Source organism: Pristis pectinata, chromosome 8, assembly GCF_009764475.1.
Source record: "Pristis pectinata isolate sPriPec2 chromosome 8, sPriPec2.1.pri, whole genome shotgun sequence".
NCBI classification, from domain to species: Eukaryota; Metazoa; Chordata; class Chondrichthyes; order Rhinopristiformes; family Pristidae; genus Pristis; species Pristis pectinata.
Window position 1 is genome coordinate 380,846 of NC_067412.1, and position 11,527 is coordinate 392,372.

At 50.5% G+C, this 11,527-nt stretch overlaps 1 protein-coding gene across 1 annotated transcript in view; it reads right to left on the reverse strand.

Moving 5' to 3' along the window:
* The window catches only part of LOC127573415 (netrin-3-like), a 267,637-nt gene extending 260,556 nt beyond the window's left edge, over positions 1 to 7,081 (reverse strand). Inside the window, exon 1 of the mRNA XM_052021620.1 lies at positions 7,076 to 7,081. The gene's annotated coding sequence lies outside the window, so the exon portion shown is untranslated. The remainder of the gene's footprint in view (positions 1 to 7,075) is intronic.
* Positions 7,082 to 11,527: the final 4,446 nt, after the last annotated feature.

The window sequence follows — 11,527 nt, forward strand, 5'->3', positions numbered from 1 at the left end:
GAAGCTCGACACCATCCAGGACACAGCAGCCCACTTGATAGGCACCCAATCCACAACCATTCACTCAGTCTACCACCAATGCACACTAACAGCAGTGTGTACCATACACAGGATGCACTGCAGCAACTCACCAAGACTCCTTAGACAGCACCTTCCAAACCCACCCTCTCCACCAGCAAGATTGACAAGCCATACACCATCCTGACTTGGAAATACACTGCCGTTCCTTCACCATCACTGGGTCGAACTCCCTTCTGAAAGCATTGTGGGTATACCCACACCTCAAAGACTACAGCAGTTCAAGAAGGCATCTAACCACCACCTTCTCAAGGGCAATTAGGATGGGCAGTTAAACGCTGGCTCAGCCTGTGAAGCCAACATTCCTTGAATGAATACAAGAAAAAGTTGGAGTCATACAGCACAGAAACAGGCCCTTCAGCCCACTATGTCTCTGCTGACCATCAAGTACCATCCATACTAATTCCATTTCCCAGCACCTGGTCCATCTCTACCTTGGCAATCCAGGTGCTCATCTAGATACTTGTTAAATATTGTGAGAGTACCTCCCTCCACCACTCAGGCAGTGAGTTCCAGACTCAAACCGTCCTCTGGGTAAGAAAGGTTTTTTCTCAGATCCCCTTTACAATTCCTGCCTTTATACTAAACTTATTCTCTATGAGACAAAGTTCCTACCATCTACTCTATCCATGCTTCTTATAATTTTGTACATCTTTATCAGGTACCCTCAGCCTCTTCATTCTAAGGAAAACAAACCCAGTGTATAGTCTCTCCTTGTAACTGAAACACTTCATCTCAAGCAACAACAAGGTGAATCTCATCTGCACCCTCTCCAGTGTAATCACATCATTGGTAATGAGTGAAGGATGATCCTTGGACATTCCTCTGAGAAACTCCTGTGTGATATCCCAGTTCTGTGCTAATTAATCTTCAATAACCATGACAATCTTCCTTTGTTCAAGGCATAACCAACCATTGGAGTGTTTTCCCTCTGATGTTCATTGACTTCCATTTTTACCAGTCTCCTTGATGCTGGATTTGGTCAAACGCTCCTTTGATATCAAGGGCAGTTCTCACCTCACCTCATCTCTGGAATTCAACTCTTGGGTTCATGTTTGGACCAAGGTTCTGATCAGTTTGGAGCCAAGACTGGCTGTAGTGAAACCCAAACTGGGCGTCTTTGAGCAGGTTGCTGGAGAGTAAGTTCCACGAGGTGCTGAACTAACACTGCCAATTCAGATGGACGTTAAAGATTACAACCTCACTTTGAAGAGCAGGGGAATTCTCCCTAGTGTCCTGATCAAAACTTGATCTTCAATCAACATTGGAAGAATAGATCTGCTCAATATCACATTGTTGTCCATGGGAGCCCGCTGTGCACACAATGGCTGGTATTTCTTATAATACAACAGGGTCCCTACCACAAAAGTACTTCATGTCCTGTGAAGTGTTGTGGATGCTGAGCTTGTGGAAACTGCTAATAAATGCAGCTCACTTTATCTTTCCCTTCAGCACACAGAACTCTAGCTATGGTCAAACAGTAATTTGAACAACGTTACCCATTTTGCACAGATGACAAGGGAGATGTAACCAGTACGACAATAGGGTACCTTGAGAGAGGAGCACATCAGAGAGCACAGATGAGATGGATTGTGGGCAAATTAAGACAGGTATAACGTTGGGACAGGTGAATTATGATGATTAAAAAACAGTGGGAGTAGGTTCCCTCTGGGCGGTGTGGATAGGTGCACTGTAGGAATGGAGCACAGATGGATTGTGGACAGTGGGGGCAGGTGCACCGTGGGGCAGTGTGAGCAATGGGGAGATGTGCAGCACAAGAAGTGTAGAATGGGAATGCAATGGGCAGTGCAGGACAGGTTAGCAGTTGGAGGGGTTTATAATGGGTGGTGTAGCAAAGGTGCTGTGCAGGCAGTAAAAGGCAGGTCCATCTGGGCAGTTTGAAAGTGTCACCTGTCCAGCACTGCCCTGGATAGGAAATGTTTAGAGGGATGTGAGCCAAATGTGGGAAAATGGGACTAGCTTAGATGGGAATCTTGGTCGGCATGGGCCAGTTGGGCCAAAGAGCCTAATTCCATGCTGTATGACTCTGTGATAAGTGTACAATGGGGTACACGCGCACTGTTGGCACTGGAGGACAGGTGCACTGTAGGTAACAGGATGTGCACTGTGGGCATTGGAGGAGAGGGGCATTGTGGATAACAGGACCGATTAGAGAGGCAGGGGCTATTTTCTTTAGTTAGGGGTGACGAGAGATCTGATAGAAGTGGACTGAGGGCTTTGGACAGAGTGGAAAGTGGGAGGCTGTCCCCTCTGGTGGAGTGCTCAAGGATGCACAGACACAATGGGCCAAATGGCCTCCTGATGTGCAGTGAGCATTGTAGTGGGGCTGCATTATTGACAGTGGAGCACTGTTGGATTGCTGGCAGACTATAAAGAGATGTACTGTGGGCAGTGGAGCAATGGTGAGTGAAGATGAACAACAGGCAGTGACATGGCGGTTATTGTAAGGTAGTGGCACTGCGTACAGTGGATGACACTGGAACATAGAACGTACAACATTACAGCACAGTGCAGGCCCTTCGGCCCATGATGTCGTACCGACATTTTAAGCTGCTCTAAGATCTATCTCCCCCTTCCCTCCCACATAACCCTCCATTTTTCTATCATTCGTATGTCTAAGAGTCTCTTAAATGTCACTAATGTGCCTGCCCCCACAACCTCTGCTGGCAGTGCATTCCATGCACCCACCACTCTCTGTGTGAAAAACTTACCCCTGACATCCCCCTTATACCTTAAAATTACCTCCAATCACCTTAAAATTATGTCACCTCGTGTTAGCCATTGTCGCCCTGGGAAAAGTCTCTGACTGTCCACTCGATCTATGCCTCTTATCATCTTGTGCACCCCTATCAAGTCACCTCTCATCCTCCTTCTCTCCAAAGAGAAAAGCCCTAGCTCACTCAACCTATCCTCATAAAACATGCTCTCCAATCCAGGCAGCATTCTGGTAAATCTCCTCTGCACCCTCTCTAAAGCTTCCACATCCTTCTTATAATGAGGCAACCAGAACTGAACATAATACTCTGTGTGGTCTAACCAGAGTTTTATGGAGCTGCAACTTTACCTGGCAGCTCTTGAACTCAATCCCCTGACTAATGAAGGCCAACACACCATACGCCTTCTTAACAACCCTATCAAACGGCACGGCAACCTTGAGGGATCTATGGACATGGACCCCAAGATCCCTCTGTTCAGCCACACTGCTAAGAGTCCTGCCATTAACCGTATATTCTGGCTTCAAATTTGATCTTCCAAAGTGCATCACCTCCGCACTTTTCCCAGTTGAACTCCATCTGCCACTTCTCAGCCCAGCTCTGCACCCTATCGATGTCCTGTTGTAACCTACAGCAACCTCCTGCACTATCCACAACACCACCAACCTTCATGTCATCTTCAAATATGTTCCATCTACAACCACCCTGTCTTCTATGGGTGAGCCAATTCTGAATCCATACAGCCAAGTTTCCCTGGATCCCATGCCTCTTGACTTTTTGAATGAGTGTCCATTCAGACTGTCCATTTTTCACTTCTCAGGAGCTACCTCTCGAGGGAAGGCAGATGTCAAGGATGAAATTCAACACAACCTTCCCTGAGCCAGGACAGCCTTTGGTCGATTGATGAAAATAGTTTTGATGATCAAGACCTTAAATATGGCACAAAACTTGATCCCTTCCCTCCTGCCTACTTCTGGGACATGGACGACCCACAGCAGGCACCTCAAGATACTGGAGATACAATCAAAACTGTTTCACAAAAGCCTTCAAGTTGATTGGAAGTGAACCAATATCAGTGCCCTCTCCCTGGCCAACATCCCCAGCATTAAGCCTAGTTAAACTCAGATAGATACATTGAGCAGACCATATTCAATGCATACCTAACACCAGACACATGAAACAGACACTCTAATCCAAACTGCCATGCAAAAAGATTATCAGGTGGACAGAGAAAAAGGTTCAAGGGTGTACTTAAAGTCTTCTTGAAGAAATGCAACATTCCCACTGGCTCCTGGGAATCTCTGTTCCATGACAGCTCAAAGTGGAGAAGGAGCATTTGGGATAGTATAAAGAACAAGTCCATGTGTCAAAGCACATAGAGGCCCTGTGTTTGCAGCAGAAGTAACTCCCCATCTCTCACATGACCCACCAGCCCAACCCAAAAGCCACCTCCATTTTTGGAGGAGTCTGCAGTTCCCACCTTGGACTCATCAGCCACCCAAGAACCCACAAAATCATAGAATCATAGAACAGTACAGCACAATACAGACCCTTCGGCCCACAATGTTGTGCCAACCTTTAGAAGAAGCAAGTCATCCTCAGCCATGAAGGACTGTCTAAGAAGAAGAAGAATAGTTGTGTTGTTGGCTGTGTAAGCCAGCTGCAGGCAGTGCTGGGCACCCGCGCCGAGGGCAGTGCTGGCACTGAGACAGGTATGTTTTTGGCAGAGCAAGACAGGTGTGTAAAAGGCCAAATAGAACAGGTGTGAAACAGCAGGACAGACAAGGTCCCCTGTAGATTGGTCTGGAAAATGATATCATGTGGGATCCAGGGTGAGATAGCAAATCGGACACAAACTTGGCTTGGTGGACAGAGTCAGGGAGTGAGTTGTTTTTCATATTAGAGGCCTGTGAGCAGAGGTGTGCTGCAGGGATCGGTGCAGGCCCTCTCTTGTTTTGTCATCTATATTAATGAGTTGGATGAGAATGTAGGTGGCGTGGTTAGAAAGTTTGCAGATGGCACTGAAATTGGTGGTATAGTGGACAGTGAGGAAGGATGTAGATCAACTGGGAAAGTGGGCAAGGGAATGGCAGATAGAGGTTAATTCAGATAAGACTCTGACTCTAATTATGAAGTGATACATTTTAAACCAGGGCAGGGCCCTGGGGAGTGGTGTTGAACAGAGAGACCTTGGGGTACAAGGACATAGTTCCCTGAGAATGACCACATAGACAGACAGGGTAGTGAAGAAGGCGTATTACATGCTTGTCTTCATTAGTCAAGGATCAGTGAATGTAAGAGTTGGGACATCATGTTACAGTCGCTATACTACAGGAAGGATGTGATTCAGCTGGAAAGAGTGCTGAAAAGATTCACAAGGATGTTGCCTGGATTGGAGGGTTTGAGTTACAAGGAGAGACTGGATAGGCTGGGAATGTTTTCCCTGGAGCGAAGGAGACTGAGAGGTGACAAGATAGGGGTTTATAAAATTATGAGAGGCAGAGACAGGGGAGATAGCCAGTGTCCGTTTCCCATGAGAGGGGTATCTAAAACCTGAGGGCATCATAGGTTTAAGGTGAGGGGGGAGGTTCAAAGGGGACCTGAGGGGTAAATGTTTCACACACAGAGGAGCTAGTATCTGGATTGAGCTGCCAGAGGAGGTGATGGAGGCAGGAACAGTAACACCGGTTAAGAGGCAACTGGACAGGTACTTGAATGAGCAGGGAGTAGAGGGATATGGGATTAGTGCTGGTAAGTGGGATAGTCACGGTGGGCCAAAGGGCCTGTTTCTATGCTGTACAACTCTATGAGTTTATGACAGATGTGAAAGGGAAGGAGAGGCCAGGTGTGCAGTGCAGGCCAGGTGGACCTTGAGCAATGGAGAAGAGGTGTGCAAAGAGCAGAGTCGGACAGTGGTGCAACTGATCAGCATGCCATGGGCTCTGGAGGGCAATTGTGGAATGTAGTGGTGTCAGGTGCATTGTATGGACAGGTGGACTGGGGACAGGTGCATTGTATGGACAGGTGCACTGTGGGGGACAGGTGCACTGTGGGGGACAGGTGGACTGTGGGGGACAGGTGGACTGGGGACAGGTGCACTGTGGGGGACAGGTGGACTGGGGACAGGTGCACTGTGGGGGACAGGTGCACTGTGGGGAACAGGTGTACTGTGGGCCACAGGTACATTGTTGGGGACAGGTGCACTCTGGGGAACTGATGCACTCTAGGGGACAGGTGCTCTGTGGGGGACAGGTGCCGGAAGAATTGTAAATGTGCATTTTAGTCATGAAAGTTTCAGTTCTTCTGCTTTGTTCTACTTATTTTAACGATACTTTCAACGTTTATTCGGGGACTTACAGTGGACATTATTTCAAAAATGAATAAATTCACAGATTGTTTGCAAAGGGTGGTTGCTGTGGGGGAGTGGGGAGAGTCTGTGGCAGAAATATCGAGTCTGAGTACAGTGCGATTGAGTTTTGGCCGGTGTTGCATTGAAATATCCGCAAGTTCTCGGCGCTGGAAGCGGAGCGACGCGGATGTGGAATTTACTGAATGTTTCACAGGAACAACGTGTAAGTAACTAAATCTGCAAGGACGGTCAATCACACAAACTGTGAACCCGAGAGAAATCAATGCCACTCCAGGGATGGGTTTACTGCGGGTCACGTATCCCGGGACCCCCGCACTGACGGTCAAGTATCCCGGGACCCCCGCACTGAGGGTCTCGGATCCCGGGAAGCCCCGCACTGACGGTCACGTATCCCGGGGACCCCCCGCACTGAGGGTCTCGGATCCCGGGGACCCCCCGCACTGAGGGTCTCGGATCCCGGGGACCCCCCGCACTGAGGGTCTCGGATCCCGGGTCCTCCGCACTGAGGGTCTCGGATGCCGGGGACCCCCGCACTGAGGGTCACGGATCCCGGGACCCCCGCACTGAGGGTCACTGACCCCGACCCGGGGTGACCCAGGCACACTGGGCGCCGCCCCGCGGACACACCTTGGCGGAGGGTCACTGTGCGGAGAGCGGGGGCAGAGTGAGAGGGAGGGAGGGAGGAGGAGGAGGAGAGAGGGAGGGGGGGGGAGGAGGGAGCGGACAGGCACCGAGAACAGGAGCGACTAAAACAAAGAGCAGATGCTGGAAAGAGCCCGGCTTCGGGAGCTGGGAGTGAGCTGGGCGAGAGGAGGGTTAGCACGGGGCAGGTACCGGCCGAGCGGACTCCGCGGCCAGGGGCAGGGCTGTTCGGGGTCGGGGAGACACTCACCGGCTGTTGCTGGAGCCCGTTCCCACCGATCCCGGACCGCGGCTCCGGCTCGGCGGAGGCACTGCAGCGATCGCAAATCCTCCAATGGGCGGGCGTGCGGAGACTGCAACACCAGCCCTGGTGTTTGACAGCTTTAAAGGAATTAGGAGGGGAGGAACAAGGGACCCGGAGTATGAAAGGCTGGTGCCAGCAAATGAGGCGGCTTCAAACTGCAGAGAGCCGCAGCTGCGGGAGGGGCGAGAACACGCCGGGACCAGTACACGGAGACCACCCGCTCGGGAGTGGGAGCCCGAGTGGGATCCCCATCAAAGAGAGACCACTCGGCCGAGATTGGGATCCCCGTCAGAGAGAGAGAGGGAGAGAGAGAGAGAGAGAGAGAGAGAGACCACCCGACAGAGTGTGGGACCCTCGTCAGAGAGAGAGACCACCTGCCCGGGAGTGAGACCCCCGTCAAAGAGGGAGACCACTGACCCAAAAGTGGGATAGCAGAGGGGTGAAGGGAAGCACATGCTGAGAATTCGACCCCACCCACTAGACCCTCCGCAGAAACGGAGGGGATGGGCGGGAATAACCTGCCCATGTTGAGGATCCCAAACAATTGACCCCAAGCAGAGAGTGGAAGAGAGACCACCTTCTGGAGAGTGAGACCACCACCCAATTGAACTTCTTCAGCTGGCAGTGGAGGGATGCCACCTGCCCACCTGAGACCCCTACTCACAATGCCACACTGAGGCAGGAAGGGAGACGACCTCCCCGAGAGTGTTCCTTCCACCAACCCAGTATCCCCCAGAGCAAGCAAAGGAGAGACCACCTCTCCACACTCACCCTCCTACCAAAGAGTGAGATCCTCACTCCCCAGACTCCACTCAGAGGAGTGGACAGAGACCTACTGTCCAAAGTTGGAGCCCCCTACCCCAAGCTAGGTAGAGAGACCACCTACCTGAGATTGGAGCTCCTGCCCATCCATCCACAAGCCGAGCCCTGTTGTCCACTCCCTCAGCTCAGTGGAGCCAGAGCCACAAACCAAAGGCTCCAGCAGCACCCCACCCATGTAACCCCACCTTCAACCCCACCCACCAATCCATAAACCCAACTGGCCCCCATCGTCCACTCCACTGGGCCCAGCACAGTGTGGAGGACCCAGGGTGGTGATCCAGACAGAAGCTGGGACTTGCCTGACTGTGCACACTGCCCAGCCCAATGTCAGCTGTGGATTAACGAATCCACGGCTCAGTGGACACCACTCTCCTGAGCACCCAACAATCACACCAGATTACAACATGTAGGAAGGTAGCCTTGTCTCAGTGGCTATTCTGGGCCTATATATTAGATCACTGAACTACTATCTATTCAGATGTTGTAGTGACATACCGAGGAGATGTCATGTTGTCACAGGGACAGCACAGAGGTAGCTGCAGTCTTGAAAAGGCACTGCTGGTCAATGTTTGAATGGGCAGCACCAAGGGAATTATTGATGGACTGGTATTAACGGGAAGTTGGATGCCAGAGGTGAGTGACACACTGTTGGAGGGTGGTAAGGAGGGAGAACAGCATTGTTAGGTGGGCAGTTCTGAGGATGTGCCACCACGCGTGGTTCTTTGGAGACACTGAATTGTGCAGGGACACTGCTGAAGGAGCATCTTACTGTCAGTCAGGTGGTACTGAGGGAGCACCACACTGTCAGAGAGGCAGCTCTCAGGGAGCTCTGCACTGCTGGAGGGCAGGAGAAGGCAAGTCTGGTCCTATCAGAGGGTGACACCCAGAGGAGGAGTCTGGTCCTGTCAGAGGAGTGATACCCAGAGGAGGGGAGTGTGGCCCTACCAGGGGAGGGACACCCAGAGGAGGGGAGTGATACCCAGAGGAGGGGAGTGTGGTCCTACCAGGGGAGGGACACCCAGAGGAGGGGAGTGATACCCAGAGGAGGGGAGTGTGGTGCTACCAGGGAAGGGACACCTAGAGGAGGGGAGTGTGGTCCTACCAGAGGAGGGACACCCAGAGGAGGGGATACCCAGAGGAGGGGAGTGTGGTCCTACCAGAGGAGGGACACCCAGAGGAGGGGAATGTGGTGCTACCAGGGGAGGGACACCCAGAGGAGGGGAGTGTGGTCCTACCAGGGGAGGGACACCCAGAGGAGGGGAGGGATACCCAGAGGAGGGGAGTGTGGTGCTACCAGGGGAGGGACACCCAGAGGAGGGGAGTGTGGTGCTACCAGGGGAGGGACACCCAGAGGAGGGGAGTGATACCCAGAGGAGGGGAGTGTGGTCCTACCAGAGGAGGGACACCAACAGCTGATGGGGAAGTGTGAAGGAAAACAGCTGTCCGTGGCGCCATCTCTTGGGTGAGATGTTGAACTGGTGCCCTTGTGGATTTAAAGGAGCCTGTGGCACGATTTCAAAAGGAATTCTTCAATGTCCTCGCCATTCCCTCAAACAAGATCACATCTGGTCGAAACCAAAATTCTGCAGATGCAATAAATCTTTAATAAAAAAAAAGAAAATGCAGGAAATTTTCAGCATGCCATCCAGAATATTTTTCTCTCCAGATATGTTTGCTGATTTGCTAAACGATTCAGTGAATTTCTGGTTTTATGGTTTTATTTCTGGTTGTTCTGGGTGGGTACAGCACTCCCCACTGGGCAAGCATACTCATTGTTGGGGTAACGCAGGGTAGAGAGAGCTCTGATCCTGGTTGGAGGGAGGCTGTCCCCCATTATAAGCTGATGGTTATGACTACCCAGAAATTAATTTTAGTTTCATACCACTTCCCACCCATTTCACAGCTCTGCAATTATCAAATATACTCTAAATATTGAATCACATATAATCTCGATTTGGTTTCACACATACTTGCTATTTACTTCACACATTCTGTTTGTGTTGTGTCTCATAGACTTCCTGTTTCATGTCACATATATTCATACATTGCATCATAAATACTGAGAGTCGCCTCACAGGTGGATAGGGTAGTTAAGAAAGCTTATGGGATGTTAGCTTTCATAGGTCGTGGGATCGAATTTAAGAGCCGCGAAGTAATGATGCATCTTTACAAAACTCTGGTTAGACCACACTTAGAGTACTGTGTCCAGTTCTGGTCACCTCATTATAGGAAGGATGTGGAGGCATTGGAAAGGGTGCAGAGGAGATTTACCAGGATGCTGCCTGGATTAGAGAGTATGGATTATGAGGAGAGACTAAAGGAGCTAGGGCTTTACTCATTGGAGAGGAGGAGGATGAGGGGAGCGATGATAGAGGTGTACAAAGTATTAAGAGGAATAGATAGAGTGGACAGCCAGTGCCTCTTTCCCAGGGCACCAATTCTCAATACAAGAGGGCATGGCTTTAAGGTAATGGGTGGGAAGTTCAAGGGAGATGTCAGAGGGAGGTTTTTCACCCAGAGAGTGGTTGGTGCATGAAATGCGCTGCCTGGGGTGGTGGTGGAGGCTGATATGTTGGGCAAGTCCAAGAGTTTGTTAGATAAGCATATGGAGGAATTTAAGATAGAGGGATATATGGGAGGAAGGGGTTAGATAGGCTTAGGTGTGGTTTGAAGGGTGGCACAACATGGTGGGCCGAAGGGCCTGTATTGTTCTATGGTACTCCTCATTTTATATCACATACACTGCCTACATTTTATCACATATAATCACTACTTATCACGCATGCTCCTTCACTACATCATAAACTGGAAAAGGGTACAAACTAGATTTACAAAGACATAACTGGGACTGGAGGTCTTGCATTATAAGGTGAGACTGGATAGGCTAGGACCTTTATCCCTGGCGTGTAGGAGGCTGAGGGGTGACCTTATAAAATCCTGAGGGGAATAGATGAGGTGGATGACCACAATCTTTTCGCCAGGGTAGGGGAGGCTAAAACTAGAGGGCATAGGTTTAAGGTGAGAGGGCAAAGATTTAAAGGGGACCTGAGGGGCAGGTTTCCACACACAGGGTGGTGAATATGTGGAATGAGCTGTCAGAGGAAGTGCTGGGGGAGGTTACAATTACAACATTTAAAAGACATTTAGACAGGTATGTGGATAGGAAGTGCTTCGAGGGACAGGCCAAATGCAGGCAAATGGGACCAGCACAGTTAGGCAACTTGGGTTGACATGGACGAGTCAGGCCGAAGGGCCTGTTTCCGTGCTGTATAGCTCTGTGATTCTAGATGCACTCCATCTTACATCATGCAGTGTCCATTCTGTTGTATCACAAATAATGTTTTATATTCGATATATTCTCTATAAAGGGAAATATTTTCTGCCCCAGAACCAGCCTGGAAGTAGGTACTGCCCTGGGTATTGCTGCAGAAGGTCTGGGTCCATCCCAGGAGAGAGACATGCTGAGGCCAGCAGTCGTTCCCCCTGCTGTACTGATAGATCATCGTGGACTTTCGCAAGGCATGCTGGGAATTCTGCCCAGGAGCCTGAGCTGGGTTAAACGTGGTCACCAGTTGG